Source organism: Oryctolagus cuniculus, chromosome 13, assembly GCF_051225735.1.
Source record: "Oryctolagus cuniculus isolate XC-2025 breed Fujian yellow rabbit chromosome 13, ASM5122573v1, whole genome shotgun sequence".
Classification (NCBI taxonomy): Eukaryota; Metazoa; Chordata; class Mammalia; order Lagomorpha; family Leporidae; genus Oryctolagus; species Oryctolagus cuniculus.
Window position 1 is genome coordinate 98,840,767 of NC_142879.1, and position 21,497 is coordinate 98,862,263.

Genomic DNA, 21,497 nt, shown 5'->3' on the forward strand with positions numbered 1-21,497 from the left:
TGCTTTTTTCTTAGATGTAGTCCTAAGCAGAGTTGCTAATGGTAATTTTTAAATCCTAGCATTAGCTATATGCTTTTTCAGCAAGTACCTACAATATATGAATTGTCTCATCAGTTCTATTAATGCATTTGAAATATGAATTTATCTTAGTTGATAGCTGTAGCTCTTGTTTATTTGGTATTCTCTATTGTAGATTGTTTCATTTTGTGAACATACCACAGTCCATCCATTTTCTTACTGGCATTTGGATTATTTTGGGGGAGGAGTATCTAGTGATCTATTTGTAGAGGCTAAGAACATTGTGATATGGTAATATTATGGTAATATTATCTGCCACCAATGTCAACTCTGATTATTGCCATATGAAAACTGCTGTATTTTATTAAGACATTGTATTTAACAAATGAGTGGAGAGCCTAAAGTCATGCGGAAGTCACCTCACATCTTAAAGTTTTTAAACTTCTGTCCATTCTGTGTTATTTATACAGAAATCTGAGAATGTAAAGTTAGACATTTCAAGCAGAGAGAAGTGCATTGTATTACTCCACAAATGTTCTTACATTACCATTGTGCTCTTCACTTCACATGTAAATTATCTTTGAGTATTATTCTCTAGCTCTGTTTCTTTTTAAATTATTTAATTATTTTATTTATTCAGTGAAAAGATACACAGGAAAGTGGCTTTATTTAGGGGAGAAAGAAGTTTCAAAGCACAAGCTGGGTCCATTCCAGGCAGAGAGCAGGCCAGGAGCCACGTGGAGCAGTGTACAGGCAGGAAAGCAGAGGCAGAGAGAACAAGGGGAGGGGCCCACCGTGCTCCAGGCCTTTTATTCACTTCCAAAGGGGAGTGGTTATGTAGTCTGATTGGCAGGTGGATGTGCAGGTGGGGTCAGGTAGGGACATGAGAACACACAGGGGTCATGGGGGAGGGCGTGGTCTTCCAGCTCACAAATCTAATCAATTTAATCCTATCTGCCTGCCCATATCATTCCACCCTCAGAGATTTCAGACCTTAATCTTAAGGGATGCTAAAGGATGTAGAATCATATCTTCTCTGGCTGCTCCTGCTTATCAGGGGGTGTAGGCCCTGCCTGTCCTGGGTCTGGAAGTCTCTTTCCATCTCATCTAATGAATTCACATTATGAGCTGGAGTACTCTCAGTCACTGCCAATGGCCGTGTCTGCTGCATGGTCACTTACTCTCAGAAGTCATTGAGTTCTGACACGTAAGTTTGTCAGTTAGCATCAGCAAAACTGGAACAAAACCAGTTGCAAGTGGTGTGCTCTTTAAGATGGAAAGAACATATCTTACAGACTCTTAGGTAGTGGGTGGCTATAGGTTACCCTTACGCAGATTATAAAGCCATTTAGCCTGATCTAGCTGTGTTTTAAGAATTAAACAATGAAACGAAAAGATTTACTGCACGAAGAGAGTATTCACTGGTGAAGACAATTTCCAACAAGCACATTGCTGCTGTTTGCTGTTAGTGTCGAGCTTCTCCATGATGCCTCTGTGGGCACTGGATGACTTGCTCGCCGTCCACAGAGGTTCCCTTTCATGTGTAGGCCTTGTGAACACAGGAGTGGCTTTGAGAAAGGTCCCTGTTTCATCATCTGGAAGAGGAGAGTAATGAAACCGGGTTGAAAAGCTAGAGGGGAGGCGTGGCTTACAAATCATACAGATAATGGAAAAGTGCATGCATCGTCGGCGACAAGCAGAGCTAACTGCTTCATTTTTAGTGATCAAATAAGTAGAATGCACTCAGGTTTGCAGTATTGATCTTGACAGGTGCAGTCATGGGAACTGGTGCTCCACCCACCTTGAACCTCAGAGAGGATTGTAAGGCCTACCGTTGGAGGGCGGAGTGGAGATTCTGGGACCAAGGGTGTGGTCGTTGTGTGCTGTGAAGAAGGGGGTTCTGCAGTGGGGATGCTCCTGGACTCTGCTGCGGCTCTTCCGGCGCTGGATGTGTGTTGAGACTTTATAACCTGTTCCTCAGGTGTGTGCAGATGAGTGCAGATGTGGGGGTGGCATGAGGGGTGCGGTCACTGAACCTCCAGAGTGTGGGGCAGGGGAGCAGCAGCACACCAAAGGCAGGGAGCACCCTGCTCCCGGAACACGGGGAGCTGCCCATACAACACCTTCCCCGTGAGCATTCCCGATGGTAGAGCCGGAGACAGAGCACAGGGGCAGCGGGTGTTCTGCTGCCCTCCCCCGCTCTAGGATTCCAGTGGTGAGGGGTGTCTGGGCTCACTCACAGGGTGAACTGGGGTGCTGTGTCTTCACTTATGAGGTTCTGAGGCGTGGGCCTGACCAGGTCCCTGGTCCCTGCCACCACAATGAGAGTTTGCTCCATTAAATTGATTAAGGAGGTCAGATTTGTTTTTAAGTTAAAGGTGTTCGAAAGGAATGTGCACAATAAGCACTTGGTATTTTCCCCCCTTCTACCATTTCTTTTGTCCAGTTTATCGACTCCATGTGAAAAGCCAGTCCCTATTAACTTGTGTTCACACCTGGTATTTCCCTCCCCAGAAATAGTTCTCTGTCACTCTTGGCTATTTACAAAAATTTAATCCTCCCAAGAATGAGAAAGTGCTGTTCTTAGACACTATGCACAGCATGTTAGAGTGCTGGTTTGGGGATTGTGTTATTTTACCTCATGCCTGAAAAGCTACCCTAGGACCATACCTGAAGTCTTTGCTATCTGAAAGAATTTTATGAGTTTGTTTTAGACCATTTGAGAGAGAAGGAAAAATTTGCATGGAGAAGAGTTTGAGAAATGTGGATACAGGGTCATTAATTTGTTGGAATAAGTATATATAATTTTCTGTGATGGCTGGTATGTTTGTTGTAAGAACCAATCATGTTACCTGGAGCAGGTTTTCTTAGTGTGGTCAGCATACCTGTCTGTGCTGTTTCATGGTGGGGGAAGTTAGAATTGCAGGAAACAGAAGTATCTGGAACAGGTGATACATTTTGGAGTTCATACTGGGAATGGATCCCCTCTCCTAAACATTTCATCCCGACACTGCAAGTTGTCTGCGTCTCATTTAGTAGAGTTTCTGGATTCCTTTTGCTACTTTTGAATCAGTTCTACCTATTTGAAAGGCAGAGAGAGAGAGAGATCTCCCATCTGCTTGTTGGCTCCCCAGATGACCCACAGACAGCTGAGGCTGGACCAGGTGTAAGCTGGGAACTGGGAACTCAATCCTGGTCCCCCACAGGGGGGCAGGAACCCAGCGCTTGAGCCATCAGCTGCTGCCTCCCATCTTGCACATCAGCAGGAGGCTGAATCCGGACTAGGCACGCCCATGGGGAACGCAGGCGGCCGAACACCTCCTCTCCCCCTCCTCCTTTTCTATTTTTCTATTTTTAATATGGTTTTTAGTGTCTGACGGAAAAGAGATGGAGAATCAGAACCATGCAGGTCACTGGTGCTGAGTGTTAGAGCAGGAACAGACTGTAACCTCTCTAGGCTGTGTTTCTGCTCTGCTCTGATGTAATCAAGACGTGATAGTTCTTAATTAAAAAGCGAGGCCGGCGACACGGCTCACTTGCCTAATCCTCCATCTGCGGCGCTGGCACCCCGGGTTCTAGACCTGGTTGGGGCGCCGGATTCTGTCCCGGTTGCTCCTCTTCCAGTCCAGCTCTCTGCTGTGGCCCGGGAAGGCAGTGGAGGATGGCCTGGGTCCTTGGACCCTGCACCCACATGGGAGACCAGGAGAAGCACCTGGCTCCTGCCTTCAGATTGGCGCAGAGTGCCGGCCGCAGCTGTACTGGCCATGGTGGCCATTTGGGGAGTGAACCAACAGAAGGAAGACCTTTCTCTCTGTCTCTTTCTCTCTCTCTCACTGTCCGACTCTGCCTGTCAAAAAAAAAAAAAAAAAAATGAATGGATCAGATTTGTGTTGTGGACAAAATGACAGATTTTAAAGGAGAAATCCACTGCAGAAGAATTAACAACAGCATCCTCTACTGCACTCGGGTTGAAAGGAGCAGGAGGACCTCGTGTCCCCGGGGTCCTTAGCAGGAGATTATTTTCGTGGGTGTTCCCAGTTTCTGCCTTTCCAGAGTGGCTGTGTTTTTAAGAGCCTGTATTTTGAGTTCACCGCGTACTCCACTTGAGGCAGTGCGCTACTTTAACCTCTTGTTGTTTTGTGCTTCACCTCCAATAATGCCTTACCTCTGTGGCTCTTGTCCCGTTGTTTGAACCCTCTTCGTAAATGGACTTGGGAGTTCATCTGGATGGAGACTTTCACGTGGTAGGACCCAGCCCTGGAATACCCTTATTTAAAATCAGATGATAACCCAAGACATTTTATGTTTTGCATACTTAATTTTTCTAGAAAATTACACATTAGTTCAAGCCTGTCATTTGGATCTCCTGATTGTGGTTGCAAAGACTTCTACTCTTCTTGACTTCTTCCTCCTCCTTTTCCTCCTCCTCCTCTTCTTTTTCTTTCTCCCCCTCCCCCTTCTTTTATTATTGGTGTTGAAAAGGAGCTTTTTTTTTTTTTTTTGGTGAGAAATTAGCATGAGGGTGTGGGAAAGGTTGCCAGGCCCACCCCCTGCATCTCAAAAAACTCTAAAATATGTAGAATCCATCGAGAGGAAACAGCACTGTATTTATAACTAGATGTAAAGTGGAACTGGAATTCATAATTTTTTTCTTGAGTCTTAGTTGAATTGGAAGACAGTATGTTAAAAGCTAATTTTACAGCATGAATTTTAATGATTTTATTTATTACTTGAAAGAGGGGAAAGGAGGGGGAGAAAGAGAGAGCGATTGTTCTTCTATGTGCTGGTTAATTCTTCAAAAGCCTGGGCTGGGCCAGGTTGGATCCAGGAGCCTGAAACTCAATCTGGGTCTTGCACATGGGTAGCAAGGACCCGACAACTTGAGTCATCACCTGCTGCCTTCCAGGATGAGCATTAACAGGATTCTAGAATTGAAAGCAGAGCTGGAATTGTACCCAGGCACTGATATGGGGATGTCTTAACCTCTGTGCCAAAAGACCATCTCTTAAAAAAAATCATTTTAAACAGCAGTACTAATTCTAAGAAATGTTACCCTAAAGTACTTTTTTGAAAAAAAAAAAAGTTTTCCTTAATTTTCTACTTTTATTTTTGTTTATTTATTAATTTGAGAGAAAATAAGTACTCTCAACTGCTAGTTCCGTTTCCGAATGCCTGCTAAGGCCCTGGCTGGGCGCTGAAGCTGGGGGTGGGGACCTCAGTATGGGGGCTGCAGGGCTGCCTCATAGGTGCTCAGTGTCTCCACGCCTTGTGCCGCCATCTCCTGCCTCTCAGAGTGCACACCTGTAGGAAGCAGGGGTCAGGAGTGGGGCCCAGGCCCTGTGATCCAGGATGCGCTTGTTCCAGCAGCGGTCCTCAACGTGTCTTGATGTGGCAAGTTGCTGACTTGAAGAGTCGGAAGTGAACGCGGGTATGGGGCAGGCCGGAAAAAGAGGCGGATGACCCTGTGGTCTGGCGTATTAAACGTAACGTTGAACCAGAAGGCGCTCTCCTCAGCAAACTCAAAATGGGCCGTCAGCCTCAGAGGAGCCCGTGGCTCTGTGCTGGAGGAGGGGGCCACATGTGATGCTCTGGTCCTTGCCCGTGGGGCAGTCTGAGTGCTGGTCCACTTGATAAGGAGGCCAAGTCCTTCTTTGGGGCGGGGGCTGGGGGAGCTTCAGGCCAGCAGCTTGAAGAATATGGGGTTCTGAGACAGATTCTCGGTATCGTCAGCGTACTGACCACGTCCTTGGCAGTGAGCAAGTTTGTTTTGACCCACAAATCATTTTGCCTGGATTCACCTACTAGAAGGATTTCCGGCCTCTCTGTACTTGAAGGCATCCAGACGGGGACTTGGAAGTACATTTCTCTGGTGCACTTGTGCTGCGGACAGCTCTTTACCGCAACACTGAGTTCGGCTGGACTTGTACCCAACCTTACATTCCAGGCCCCCTTCCTCACCGGGGTCAGCAGGTGCAGGAGCTTGTTAAGAGAGACAGAGCCTTGTGTCGTGCCTGACAGCATCTTTGTTTCACGAGATCATTAGGCACACCTTAAGGCCTGAGCAGCAGTGACTGACTCAAGAAATTCTCAAGACTCAGACCTGGTCCTTAGTCCATCCATCCTCAGTCTACCCGGCTGGTGCCGAGGGTCTTGGGGGGTTAGTGGGAGTAGGCTCAAGGGGGAAGGGTCTGCCACACTTCATTATTTATTGGTCAAGAGTTTAAGGATAGTTAGGATCAGTGAATTTTACTGAATGGTAAGGTTTTTGCCTGTCTGCCTGCCTGCCTTCCAACCATGACATAGATTTCACGTAGAGTAACATTGCTCCTGATGGGCCCAGTAGTGAATTCGTCCTCTCCCTGTAATCATCCCATGAGGTAGTGACTTATTCTCTCTTTACTGATGAGTTCCTCAAAGCACAGAAAGTTTAGCATCAAAGTCAAGATCACCAGGGACCCAAGCAGTCTCCCGTAGCTTTAGAATTTGCATCTTAACCATCCCACAAAGTACTTTTGGAAAGTGTAAGATTTGCCTTTTCTGGCTTCTAGGCAGCATTTTACAGTTGGTGACATAGGACCAAGACTTAGCTGTTTAATGAATGAGACAGCAGCATCCTTGGAGAGCCAAACTGTTCAGTGGAACTGCCATTGATCAGATATCAAATAAGAGTAAGTGTAAAAATTCTGCTGAACAGGTGAGTTTTGTGACTCACCAGGAATTCTAAAATAGTATGTTTTTTTTGTGTGTAGCGGAAAGTTTATTTGTAAAAATCTGTTTACTAGTATGTAAACAGGAACAGGTTTCTTGGAGCCATCAAAGTAAATGAGTTGCAATTGCGCAATCAGGGCCTCCCTGGTTCCACACGTGTGAGTGAATTCTGGTGTCGGTCTGGGGGTGGCCTGTTTGTTGGAAGTCTGCTTGGCTCTGTCAGTGATCGAATGCAATTGTTTGTGGAGCTGGTCTGTGTCCGACCTCAACGGTGTGATTCAGTGTGGTGGTGCTGAGGGTGGTTCCTTGGGAGGCCCTCCAGCAAGGCCCCTCACAGCAGGTCTGGAACACTCATGCTGAGTAAGAATTTCACCACGATAGATAACGCGTAATCCTCGTAGTCCTGGTTTCACGGGACCCGTGCATCTTTGCACTGGAATCTCTTGCCAGTTTAGATCAGTTTGAAAGGAAATTCCGAGTTGTGCCTGTGTAAATCGTCTTGGAACCCCACTTTCAGGTATGGTGGACGCTTTCTGTGCTTTCATTTTCTTTGCCTGTTAAAAAGAGGCTTTGTGGCCAGCGCCGCGGCTCACTAGGCTAATCCTCCACCTGCGGCGCCGGCACCTCGGGTTCTAGTCCCGGTCGGGGTGCCGGATTCTGTCCCGGTTGCCCCTCTTCCAGGCCAGCTCTCTGCTTTGGCCCGGGAGGGCAGTGGAGGATGGCCCAAGTACTTGGGCCCTGCACCCAATGGGAGACCAGGATAAGCACCTGGCTTCTGGCTTCGGATCAGCGCGGTGTGCCGGCTGCAGTGCCCATTGTTGGTGAACCAACGGCAAAAGGAAGACCTTTCTCCCTGTCTCTCTCACTGTCCGACTCTGCCTGTCAAAAATAAAAAATAAAATAAAAAAGAGAGAGAGAGTCTTTGCACAGCCTGGTTGTTCTTTCTCTTCCAGAGAAATTTGGAAAATCTGAGAATTAATTAGGTGGCCATTTTGAATTGCAGACATGATGGTGACAAGGCCCCAGGTGACTAGGGAGGATGCCAAGACCTCGACCTTCTGTTCTAACCCCAGTCCTTGGGCTTAGTGCCTCAGCCATTCCTGGAGCAGCAGGGCCATTTCTAGGCTGAGGTTCCTGCTTTTTATCTTATTACCCGACTTTCTGTTGAGTATGAAATTTCCTTGAGGCCTATGGGGATGCTTGAAGAGGCTTTGCTTCCTGGCTGGGCAAATTGCCTTTTCCCTTTTATAGCCAGGGCAGTCAAAAATACTTACTGCAAAACCGAGAGAGGAAGGGAGATTTCCCCCTAGCCTCAAGATTTAATACGCCGGTGAAATGCATTTAAGTGTAAAGTTCATTCTTTAAGGGCCAGCTTCTTTTCTTTTTAATCATCTTTGAGTCATGCAGCTAGTATTTTGATAATTACACATCTGATATTTACTCCATATTCCTTAGTTTTGAATGTTACTCTTCCCACGTGGCACCTCGGACTGGCCTTTGGATGAACCACTGTAGGAATTAGCATACTGCTGGCTTTGCAGTTTCTAGCTCAACCAGTCTTCAGGTCTCTGTGTAAATTGTACCCAGGATTGTTCCCCCGGCTCAACCTGAGTCAACTGTGTCGGATTTGCTGCCTGAGCTGTGGTTCCTGGGGATAAAGAAGGCTGTCATTCCTGGTTCTGTAGAATTATCTACTCTGGGATTATTAAAAATAAATGCAACTGAGAGGCATTTGAGTGCTAGTTACTGAACATAATTTATGCTCACATTCTTCAGAAACACTTCTGCTAAGATGATGCGGCCCCCACTGTATTCTTCAGGGCGTGCCTTTTGGTTCTGTTTACAGATAGACCAGAAGTTTCTTTACCTGAGGATTTTGTTCTCAGGCTTGTTCCGAATTTCCTTATTGTCTCAAGTCCCAAGAGCATGCTGTGGGTCATCCTTGATCTTCCCAGGCTCTCTATACCCTGGAGCCTTTCCTTGTACTCTGGTCTGCAGGTGTTGGGCCTGAACACCTGTAGAATTTATCCTCGGAGCCCCCACATTTCATTTCTTACCCTGTGTCTACTCACCTGAGCCATACTCTGCCTTCTCTGTTGGGTTAGCTGGCTGCGACTGCTTTGTCTGTGTTTTGCAGCAACAATATTTTGGGGAGAAAGTGGATTCTTTCTAAATGTTGCCAGATGACTGTATGAGCAACTAACAGACAAGAGGCTAAGTGTGGGGGTGGATCTCAAGGTGACTGCTGGCCGCCTGGGGTCTAGCATTCCTGGAGGAACCCCGTCTTGGAGGATTGCAATGTGCTCTGAAGATGCATAACCCTGGTGTGCTCACCAGCTTGCATTAGGGTGGGTTTGGATGTCACTAACATGGTCTGCCATAGGGCATTGCTGCCACCAGCTCTGCCTCCACAAAGGATGGTTTGCAATGCGTTGGACAGCAGTAAACACCTCGAAGGCCTCTGGGGAGTAGCTGTTGTTAACATGTCTCCACGAGCCAGGCCGAATGGTCATCCGTGTCATCATGTTCTCCATGACAGCCTCTCTGATCATTTAGCTCCTTCTGGCAGCCACTGGACATCGATGAGTCCACGTGGTGGGCCAGATTCTGCCCCTTGCACTCCATCTCCAACTGTACTGGTACAGACACAGCCACCAACCTGTTCTTCAGGAGCGTGTGGGCACAGGGCGGGCATGGAGGATTCCTCCCTGGAGCCTGGAGCTTTGCATTACCACTCTTCAAGGAGATACACTTTAATGTAAATTGCATTTGAGGTCCTGGTTCAGCCCCTGTAATTTTGATGTTCTGCCATTTAGTGCTGGAAAGAATTGCGCAAAGCCATAGAGCGAGAGAGCCGTCAGCATGGGGAGGTGAATAGTCCATTGCACTCTGTCCTTGTTGCAGGTGAGATCAATCATGTTCTTGTTTCTTTCACCGCCAGCTGCATCAGGCATCCTACAGATGAGGCCCAGTACCTTTTATTTTCTTTGTGGTAGGAAATGTTGTGTTTTCGTTCGCCACATGGCATTATGCAGTTGAGTGTGGGTGAGAACAGGCTTGCGCCTCCTGCTTCTGCCTTGCCTGGTTGCTAGGTGACCCAGATACCTGCCGCTGGTGCTTGGCCCTCCTCCTCCCCACTCCTTGTTCTGCACTGACACGTAGCCCACCGTATTTGGGCAGAAGACAGCTGCAAGGGAGAGGGAAGTGTTTGATTCAGGCTTCCTCCTTCCACTTGGATCTTTAAGCTATTTTTCCACCCTGGAGTTATAGAAATAGCCTTTTGTGTATTGCGAGCCCCTCCCTCCAGCTAAAGGCCGCTGTGCTTTCAGGGGTTCAGAAATGTAACTTAACTCATCTCCAATGTAAAGTGTATTATTAAATTTTAATGTTTAAATTGATGGCCTTTATTTGATTTTTTTTTCTCTTGATTGATTTTTTTTCTTTCCCCCATAAGACATTGAAGCATTTGAAGGGAGAAAGCTAGACACAGTCCCCATTCCCGAGGATCGAAGTGAATTCTGAAAGCCACTCCTGTAGGCAATAAAATGATCAGGGAGCCATTATTACAGTTCCGCCTGTCAACATAAAGCATGCACGCCTCCTGGGGGCAGGGGCGGGCAGAGAGGGAAGTAAACCCTAATGCGCTTGCTCCTCACTCTTGATGAGAAAGTGGAAGCGTCAGTGAGTCAGCTGCCCAAGCTCCCTGCTCTGCGTTCTTTCCCCCTTCCCTATCCAGCTTCTGCAGCCCCCTAGATAGAAGCTCTTCTGTTGGCTTCTCAGGGCTCAGGGCTCGTGTCTGTTGGAGTCCCGAACCCCTGGTCCTCTGTTGTGGCATGTCTGGGCGCACCTCCGCGGTCCCAGTTGCAGCACTTGGTATATGGGGTCAGAAGGGAGAGTTGGACCCACTGGTGCACAGCCTTCATGTGGGAATCAGCCAGGAGCTGATCCACCTAGAAATGAACCAGGGAGTGGTTCTTGTGCTTAGCTCTGGAGCCCTTCAGCTCGTAACCAGACCCTGGGATGTCTAGAGCCTTTCCCGAGAGACCCCCAACAGCCTGTACCTGGGACAGTCGTTCCATTTCCATTTCACATCCTTCTGACTGCACACGATTGCCAGGTTTACCCAGAGTTAGACATTATTGGGTATAAGCTGGTTATTTGTTGGACTTAAAGTGGATATTGGCACCTGTGGCGAGCAGAACGCCGTAGGTAGGCAGGACACGGAGCTCTGATCCTGAGCAGGCAGCTCACCAGCTCAGAGCCTTGTGGCAGAAGACAGCCATGTTTTCAATGCTTGTAGATCTTGTGGGTCAAGAATTTGTTATACAGGGACATTGGAGATGGTAGGTTTCGGCTCAGTGATTTCGGGGACTTCAGGTGCAAAAACTGGAAGGGTGTGGAGTCTTTTTGGTCACTTGTTTGCTACCTGAGTTGTGCCTGTCCTGCAGCTTCTCCATAGTGCTTGGGCTTCTTTATGTCATGGTGGCCTCAGGATGGTGGTACTACTCCTTGGCATCTCAGGGGCTCCAAGGGCCAAGGCTCTGGTCCCAAAAGGAAGAAGCTGCAATTTATAGTCTGGCCTCAAAAGGTGTGTAGGTTCCCTTCCACCCAAGTTGTCCCAAGGCCACCGTGAATCTAGGTTTGGGAATGCACTAGTAGAAAATTTGCAGCTGATTTTAAATGGTTCCCTTGAGGGTTCTGTTACTCTGGTTTGGTAAAGTATATATTTCTTTTCTATTTTTTAAAATATTTATTTAATTATTTGAAAGAGGTACACAGAGAGAGAGGAGAGGCACAGAGAGAGAGGAGAGGCACAGAGAGAGAGAAAGAGAGAGAGAGAGAGAGGTCTTCCATCCAATGGTTCACTCCCCAATTGGCTGCAACGGCTGGAGCTGCGCCGATTTGGGCCCAGATTTTGTGAACTAACATAGTAACTTGCAGGTTTTTGTCTAGTAGAGATGCAGGTGATTTCTGTTCATGGCAAACATACTCTCAAGATCTTCGCGCCCCTGTAGGACATTAACCTGTCTTGTATTTAACTTAGACATCTTGTGCCGTCATCATTCCCAGATTCCTTAAAGAAGTTCTCCAGTGTTCTTTGAACCAGCTGTACCACCTGTTGGCTTCTCATGACTGCGTCGGACACATTTCTGACACATGTTCATCCCATATCTTTGTGTGAGAGCTGTGTTTTTAGATTTCTGAAGATTGTTCTTTGATAAGTAGATCACACAAGTATTTGGGAAACAGCTCTTCTATTTCTGTTTTTCTTGAACTGGACTGTTAATGCTGATGTTGGATAGATGGGAGGTAAAGATTTTCTGTCGAGTCTGGAGGAAGCAGAGGAGAATCTACTTTCATGCTCCTGTTGGCTGATTTTTAGACAGAGTTGCTTGTTATCTTAGGCCTGTGAGTTTCCAGTGCCATCATTGGTTGCTTTCATTGGCCTCCAATGACAGGTAGGTAGCCATAAACTTTGGGTGGGAAGCCTAGGAAACCATTGGGGTGTGCTGTTATCAAAAGGGTCTGAAGTCATTTTGGAAGCAGTGAAAATACCATAAAAGCGTAAATTAGTATCAGGAATCAACCACCCACTCGGTACTAACTACACGAACTACAACCCTGCGTGGGCCTGTGTAGTAGGATGTATATTAAATAAGCAGTCTTAAATCAGAGAGCAGTCACAGGCAGTGTTGAATAACTGCTCTGCTAAGCACAGCCTTGGGCCAAGGAGGCGCAAATGCAGAGAAAGTCCCCGGTAACCTTCACAAGACTGCCTCGAAGACTGAGAAATATGTCGCACGATTGTAAATGATGTGAGGAGCCTTCAGAAAGTTTCCTGCAAATGCCTCTCAGGAATTCTTCACACCCAAACAAGCATCTTTCAGTTCTGTTTTCCACGGACAGTTTGAAGTATTGTTGACCATATGGAACAGTGTGAGACGCACGAGACGTTGTTTGCTGGGTGAACAGAGCTGACGGGGTTTAAGGGCTTCTGTGAACCAGTGGATGGGAAGTGGGCTGTCTCTGTGAGGTTCACCATGAGGGACACCTCCGGTCTGAACAGCCAGACTGACCTGCAGAAAGGCGAATTGAAGAAATTCTACCGCTGTCTGAATTATGGTGACGGATGGTGATTAATTCATGCACAAATACTGCCTCTGGTAGAATTTAAAGAATAGTTTTGTGAAGTACAGAAAACAATAAGGAGAGGAGACTTTGCTCTTATTTTCTAGGAGCGTTCTACACGGTTTTTCATTTCAATTCTTTCGAGCCCAGTAAATCGTTAATGGCATCGAGTCTTCCTACTCTGATGAGTGGAGGTGATGCTGTAGTCGAGAGAGCCAGAGGATTTGCTCAGAACCAGGTTCACCGCACATGGTAGGGAATCTCCCTCCGCAGAAAGCTTGAGGAATGTTTATTTCCTCGACCTTGTGCTACAACTGCAAAGCTAAAAGTAGATGAAGGCCTCCCAGTATGTGGCTGTGAGACCCTTCAGGCACTTGTTGAAGAAGGAAGCGACAGACTGTTGAGGCGCTATTCACAAGACGCCTGAGCAAAGTCACGCGTGGAGGTGTGATTCGTGCCTACCAGGTGCTTCTTGGGAGTTTCTGACACCACTGGGCCACAGGCAGAGTTGTCAGTTTCTTAGATTCCTGTAGTTCATTCAGGAAAACAGTTTTTGCTTTAGATTGCAAGGTCTCCGAGACACATGTTCAAGTAGGTATTTATCAGGGTATTCTGATAAATAATCATTTGCCTATGGAGAGTACCGGATTGTGCCAGACTGGCCATAAAGAATGTCCGTTTGATTTGTTTTATAGCTTCTGTATTTTTAGGAGCATGGTAACTCCTTTGTTTTTTGTACTTATTGACTAAGGTGTAATAAAGTAAGGCGGTAGCAGGAAAACTCTTCAGTTAAAAAATATCCCTTTATAAAATCATCAAGTCCGTGTTGTATTGATTTCACTTGGAATTCGTTAGATCTGTCAGAAAGTGAAGGGAAATAGTTTCCCGAATTGGGCCAGCAGACGTCATATAAAATGGTAATTACAATGACAGAGTTTTCAGCTTTTTAAAAATCCTGGGCTAAAGCAGGATGCAAAGGCGGAGCAGCGCATCCTTCCAGGCTGCCGTCCGTGGTGTGGCACTGCGTGTGAGGAAGCGGGAGCACTTGGGGTCTGGAGCCCCATCCCTGACACCTGACATGCAGCAAATCCATGCGAGGAAGTTGATTGCGTCTGTTGAGTGTAATCTGTTAATAAGCCTGTTGACCCACACATGAAACGGGGTTGATGTCACGTGAGCGTCACAGGGACCCTCGGTTCTAGTCTAAAAGGAACCCCCCCCCCCCCCCGTCACCATCCCTACTAGGTGCAGTGATTTGTCACCGTTGACCAGAAAAATTCCTGGAGCTTAATTCAAAATGTTTGTTTAAGGTGCCTTAGCCCCCCCTTTTTGAACTCTGTGTTTTGTCTGCTTTAACAACAACTATCAAAAGATGAATGCTGAATTTCCTAAGTTGCTTTATTCACGGGGACAAAGAAATGTACAGCTAAAGCTTAATTTCGTTTTCCTTAAATAACTTACAGGTGTGTTACATCCTAAACTGTAGCTCATTAGGATAGGAATTCTATGGAATGGCTTTGTTGTGTCAGTTACCTAGTGAAAGCTAGGTTACATTTCACCCAGTCTTTGCGGGTATCCTCAATCCCCTTATGCTGTTCCTTCGATTTTATGTGGCCTGTGGGGTTTTTTTCTTTTTCTTGAATAGAGAAAACCTGTGTGCCAGCCGAGGCTTTCCGAAAGGATAACGTGGCGCGGAGTTTAAGGGGCTTTGGTGGGTGATTTCCTTAGAGGTGTTTGCATTTTCAGGTGTTACTGCTACATGAGGTGGCCAGGGTTCGTCTGTCGGCTTTTGTAGGTGCCACAGAGGAGGAGGTAGGAGGGGGCCAGCTGGCGGATATTTGTCCCTGAAGACTCGAAAATAGGTGGGAAACCAGCTTTACAGAAATGCGCTTACCACTGTTAGGTGTTATTTTCTGGAACATCTCTTTTCAGTACAGCAAAGTGCATTTATGCTGATGTCTACTAATGTGTCTTGCACAGAGTAAAAACACTCTTCTTGCATATTTTAAGATGAATAGATTTATGAATATCAAGCGTGGTGTGCTTAGCTCGAGTTTTGCCCTCCTAAATAATGGAACAGAATCTATAATGTAGCCAGCCGTGAGTTCAGCAACCAGCCAGGCTTACAGAGAGCTTACCTGCTGTGAACTCCCGTACCTTGCTTGTATTCACTCCCTTCATTTAAACCCATCTGCTAGTGTCTGGTTAAGTTGACGGTCTTACTTCATTTTGTGTCACAATAACAAAATAAATAAGGGTGGAATGCTTTGTAAAGAAAATAAGTTTATATTGGTTCCCAGTTCCGAAGGCTAGATTAGATCGGACAGCCACATCTGGTGAGTCTCCACTGTGTCATAACATGGCAGATGGCGTTCATATATTGGGAGCACATACAGATCACGTGACCGAGGAACACACGAGGCCGTGGAAGAACCAGGCCCTGTCATTGGTGACTGAACCCAGTCCTGCCAGACCGGCATTAATCCCAACATGAGCACAGTCATGGTCCAGGCACTTCCAGGTGGGCTCCATCTCTTAGAGGTCCTAACACCTTTCTGTGCCCTTAAACTGGGGACCAGGCTTCTGGCACATGAACTTCGGGGCACAAAACAGATCCAAGCCCTAGATAGCATTGCCTTTGTGATTTGCTATTTCTCTTCCTACATTCGCCTTTAATAGAATATGAGGATGGTTTTGATTTCACATACTTTGTAGAAAAGGAAATGCATATCTGGAAGTTTTCTTATTATACATTGAAAAATAAACTTGTATGAAATATTTCTGTGTAAACACCCTCAGTATACACAAAGCTTCCTACCTCCACCCCAAGACACATTTACACAGTGATGTTTTATGTTGATGTTAGATCTGTATCATCAAAACTATAAAATCGTAGTTGGCCAATGACTCTTTTTTTTTTCCTTTTTTTTTTTTTTAAGATTATCTATTTACTTGAGAGGTAGAGTGAGAAACGGAGAGACAGAAAGAAAGGTCTTTCACACACTGGTTCACTCCTCAAATGGCTGCAATGGCTGGAGATGGAACAGTCTGAAGCCAGGAGCTTCTTCCTGGTCTCCCATGAGGGTGCAGGAGCCCAAAGCACTTGGGCCATCTTCTCCTGCTTTCCCAGGCCATAGCACAGAGCTGGATGAGAAGAGGAGCAGCTGAGATTCAAACTGGCGCCCATATGGGATGCCGGCTGTACAGGTGGAAGCTTAGCCCACTGTTCCACTCAATATTTTTTTAAAATCTAGAAATAAAATAATGAACCTATTGCTCGGACAATTTGTAAAACTTGATTTAAAAGTTTTGATGTATGTAATGATAACAATTTCTTTTTTAAAAAGATAAAAAACTAGTGGTACAAAGATCTGTTTACTAGGACTCTCAGAAAATTTTTAAATTAAATACGAGTAATTATCTAATTGTTGCACTTTGTTTTCATTAGTATACTGCTTCATTGAGTTCTCCTTAATTATTTGTACTTTTTCTGATTACTAGCTTAATTGCTAGGGAATTAAGAAAAACTTTGGAAATATGTGTTCCATCGTTATATGTTCCCCTTTTAATCACCAAACAGGGAAATAAGTTTTTTCCTAATGAAGTATAAGGGACCATTCTTTTATTCTACTACAACTTTCCTTTTCCATTGTTTATAGAACTCTGTACAAGTTCAATCCCTACTGTCATCTGCCTGTTATAAAGCAGCAGTAGCTTGTTCTCAAGATTGGTGGTGATGTTTCTGTATATTGTACCTTAGAGAAAAACCTCCAGGAAATTTCTAGCCAAGACCTTGCGGTGTCATAAGTCCCAATTACAGTTGTCTCCACAGGTTGCTTTGTTTCTACCTTACTGAGGTAGAACTCTCCCTGTGTGAAGATCTGCGTTCAGCTGATGGTTTCAAGTTCATGTGTTAGATTTTTCTTTATAATACATTAAGCATGAATCTGGTTGATTAAGAGTTTTTTTTTTTTTTTATCACATTAAAAGTTCCTTTGTGATGCATTTAAATACGGACTTCATTTTATAGCTCAATTTTTCATGACTCGTTTCATAACTTAACATTGAATTACTTCTGAAAGCATGTTTGAAAAAATCTAATAATTTTTTTTTATTATTGTTGAGTTTGCTTGCTAAGCCCAAAGGCAATTGTTGATTATTGTGATGCATTTTTAGGCCATGGACAGAAGCAGGAACTAGTCCTTTATTTAATGATCAAGGCTTCTTTGTGAAGTAAGTGTTCTGATTGACATCCTGGACTTCAGGAGTACCAGCGAACCTGTAGCCTCTGCAAGTCCTGGCTGTGTCAGCTGTGCCAAGTTGGGGTTCTGTGCCTCTCCCAGGGTGGCAGTGAGAGCACAGTGACTGAGCTGTCCCTGTGTGAGCTGTGCTTCCTGCAGGTGGGCTACATGTGGGGAAGGAGCTTCAAGACAGACTGCAGGTAACCAGTGTCAGGGTAATTTTGTTAAAGGTTGGATTTCCACCACTTCCCTCTACTGTGAGTGAGCTGCTGGTGTTAACATTGTAGCAGACGTCTGCAACCTCCCTACAGGCCTGGCCAGATGGCTAGAGGGGTTTTCCCTGCTGGGCTGAGTCACTGATGGCCACAACTGGGCCAGGGGCTCGGGACTGCTCTTGGATCTTGTGAGTTCTCCCAGAAACATCAGCCTGTTGGTTTGCACCTTACGACAGACTGGTGGTGTTTTATGGAAATAATAGCAACGCACACTGCACGAACCCTAAACCAACTTCTGTCTTCTCTGGTGGAGAGTTCGGGGCCTCGGGACTGGGCTGGATTGTCAGTTGAGGGGATTACAAGCCCAGGGGAATCTCTCCCAGCCTCAGCATGGTTTACTGTGAGGAACAGAGATGGCTTAGGAGATGGATAATAAATACCTAAGTGAAGCCTGACTTGTGATCACAGCTCCCCCTGGGTGTTAGATGCTACTGGACTTCAATCTCTCCTTGTGTCTTTGTGACTTGATGGGAGTAATAGAGTGGGAAAATGTGAAGCTTGAGGGTGAGAGTCGGCAGTTTGTTGCTTGGGGTGTGTGTATAGCTATGTGTATGGTATGAGTGTCTTACTGTGTAAGCACATGTGTCTGAGATGAAGATATGCAGTTGGTGAAGGGGTGAGAATATAAGTATGTGTGTGGTGTATGTATGTGTGCACATGTAAGTTTGTGATGGGCATATTGTGCACATGTGATTGTATGTCTAAATATTGTGTGCTGTATGTGCACACATGCTTGTACATGGAAGTATTGCATGTGGTGTGTGTAAGTGTACATGTATGACGGTGTGTAAATGTGTGCATGAGTATATATGTAAGTATGTGTGTGGTATGTGTATGTGCACACATGTGTGGGAGGCAAGGGTCCAAGTACTTGAGCCATCATAGGCTGTCTCCCAAGATGCCATCAGCAGGAAGCTGAATGGGAAGCAGAGCAGCTGAGATATGAACCAGCATCCAGTATGGGACACAGAGGAGATCAGTTTGTAAGTTCCTTTGAGTTAGTCTTAAAAACAATAGGAGGCTGGCTCCGCGGCTCAGTAAGCTAATCCTCCGCCTTGCGGCGCCGGCACACCGGGTTCTAGTCCCGGTCGGGGCGCCGGATTCTGTCCCGGTTGTCCCTCTTCCAGACCAGCTCTTTGCTGTGGCCCGGGAGTGCAGTGGAGGATGGCCCAAGTGCTTGGGCCCTGCACCCCATGGGAGACCAGGAGAAGTACCTGGCTCCTGCCATCGGATCGGCGCGGTGCGCTGGTAGCAGCGCGCTGGCCGCGGCGGCCATTGGAGGGTGAACCAACGGCAAAGGAAGACCTTTCTCTCTGTCTCTCTCTCTCTCGCTGTCCACTCTGCCTGTCAAAAAAAAAAAAAAAAAAAAAAAAAAAAAGGAAGGTACCAGTATGACATAAGAAGATTTCTGACATATCACAAATATCTTTTGAAAAGTGTAATTTTTTTGGTAAACAAAACTTTACCACAGACCATTTTGCTACATACAATTAAAAACATCTATGACATTTTGTGAGTTGCTGTATTTTCACAAATATCACTATTTGGACATCTTGTAGATTTACAAAATGGTTTTAGGGATCACTTATTTGATGCATAAAATGTGACACACATAGAAATGCACAATCATATTTCCTCCAAAGGAACACTCATCCATGAGAAACACACAAAAAGAATAGTTGTATTAAAAATATATCTAAAAACACTGTTTCCTTCTGAAAATGAAATACATGTGAAACATTTTTTGCTTATTTAAAAAAATACTTACTTTATTTATTTGAGAGGCAGAGTTACAGAGAGAGAGGTAGAGGCAGAGAGAGAGACAGATTTTCCATCCACTGGTTCACTCCTCAAATGGCTGCAATGTCCAGAGCTGGGCAGATCCGAAGCCGGGAGCCAAGAGCTTCTTCCAAGTCTCCCAAGTGGGTGCAGGGGTCCAAGCACTTGGGCCATCTTTCACTGCTTTCCCACGTGCATTAGCAGGGTGCTGGATCGGAAGTGGAGCAACCCAGTGTTCTTATGGGATGCCAGCATTGCAGGCCGGGGCTTTACCTGCTGTTCCATAGTGCCAGCCCTGAAACACACACTTTGTGTAGATGTTTTCATGTTTTCAAGGTGCACCAAACAGGATCTATTAAAAATCTAAGAACAAGAGGCAGGAGTTAACAATGGCTACACCACCACCTGTAGTGATGCGTCTGATAAGTGCCCCAAGAGCCTTGAAAACCTGTACATTCTCCAGTTGGATCATTGTACTCTATTTTTAACCATAAGGAAGTCACCTACAATGTAAAACGTATATTTTATTATGTACTGTTGAGATAAGCAAAATGTTCACTGTGTTATCAAGTAGCACACCTATAACAGAGGAGTGGTAATGGAAAAAACCATAGCTATCCTTAATATATATATATATATATATTTGACAGGCAGAGTGGACAGTGAGAGCGAGAGAGACAGAGAAAAAGGTCTTCCTTTTGCTGTTGGTTCACCCTCCAATGGCCGCCGCGGCTGCTGTGCTGCGGCCGGCACACCGCGCTGATCCGATGGCAGGAGCCAGGTGCTTCTCCTGGTCTCCCATGGGGTGCAGGGCCCAAGCACTTGGGCCATCCTCCACTGCACTCCCTGGCCACAGCAGAGAGCTGGCCTGGAAGAGGGGCAACCGGGACAGAATCCGGTGCCCCGACCGGGACTAGAACCCGGTGTGCCGGCACCGCAAGGTGGAGGATTAGCCTAGTGAGCCGCGGCGCCGGCCAGCTATCCTTAATATTAAGACATACCAAACTTTGGGAAGAAATCACACCCTAAGACTTTAGGAGGAAGGACAGTGTCATCTTTTTTTTCCCCAGTTTTAAGGAAGACAAAAATTTGAAAGAAACGATTTAGTATTTATAAAGTACATTTTTTTTTTTGTGGCAAGTGATGAAATCACTCCTCTGAAATTACTCCTGTCCTAAGAGCAGTGTTCATAACTTCACCCAGATCAGCTCTTCAAATACATGCTGTCTTCCCAGCAACCCATCTGAATTAGGTAAGAAAGCCAAGTCACTCTTACTCATATCAACCCAAATTAAACAATTCATTCATGGAGAGACATTTATATCTCATGAGTCACATGCACTAAAATTAAGTACATGAACTAAACTTAGGCACAGAAAATACAAACTGATTTTAGCAGTGGGTTATGGCCATTTCAATGGCGTGTCACTGAACGCACACAGGAGGGCTGGCATTGTGCCGCAGTGGGTTATGCCGCTGCTTCCAACACCAGCATCCTGTATTAGGGCATCCGTTTGAGTCTTGGCTGCTCTGCTTCAAATCCAGCTCCCTGCTAATGTACCTGGAAAGCTGTGGCTCCAGCCACCCACATGGGAGACCAGGATGAATTCTTGGCTCCTGGGTTTGGACTGGCCCAGCCTGGATCATTGTGGCCATTTGTGGAGTGAACCAGTCAATGGAAGATCTCTTTCTCTGTCTCTCCCTCTCTTTTGATCACACTCTTTTCACATAAATAAAAAATCTTTTAAAAAAGAAAGCACATAGGAATGCTAAAGAATTCACCATTAGGAGAAAGTATTTACTAAGTATTAATTTGAGAATAACAAAGAAAAGATTTATATGAAATTAATTCCCTCCAGGAGCTTATTTAGTATCCATGCCACAGTAACAGGAAATTCGCTCTTCTACATAAGGTTTCTTTACTGAAAGAGTAAAGATCCTCTTTAAATGGCAAATTCTTCTAGTGAATCTTAATTATTTATTTTATGTGAAAAACAGTCAGAGAACTCCCGTCATTTGTTCACTGCCCAAATGCCCACAACTGGGGCTCAGTCAAGCCCATGCCAGGAGCCAAGAACTCAGTCCAGGTCTCCATATGGGTGGCAGGGAACCAAGTACTTGAGCCATCACCTGCTGTCTCCCAGGACTTAAATCCAGGCATTCCAGTATGGGATGTAGGTTTTCCAAGTAGTGTCTTATCTGTTATTCCAAGTGTCTGCCCTACTCCAGTGAATTAAATAAAATTCAATATACACAGAAAACTCATCATAGGTTAGGAAAGAGTACAAGCTCAGAGGCTAAGAGCATATGCTATGGAGCGGCAGATGGGCCAGAAACCATGTCTGCT

At 45.7% G+C, this 21,497-nt stretch overlaps 1 protein-coding gene across 4 annotated transcripts in view; it reads left to right on the plus strand.

Moving 5' to 3' along the window:
- The window catches only part of DIP2C (DIP2 acetate--CoA ligase C (putative)), a 488,945-nt gene that overhangs the window by 118,613 nt on the left and 348,835 nt on the right, over positions 1 to 21,497 (plus strand). Inside the window, exon 1 of one of the 4 annotated variants that reach the window (XM_089311833.1) lies at positions 7,114 to 7,243. The exons of the other annotated variants lie outside the window; for them this stretch is intronic. The gene's annotated coding sequence lies outside the window, so the exon portion shown is untranslated. Of the gene's footprint in view, positions 1 to 7,113; positions 7,244 to 21,497 lie in introns of those variants that run through there. 4 annotated transcript variants of the gene reach the window in all.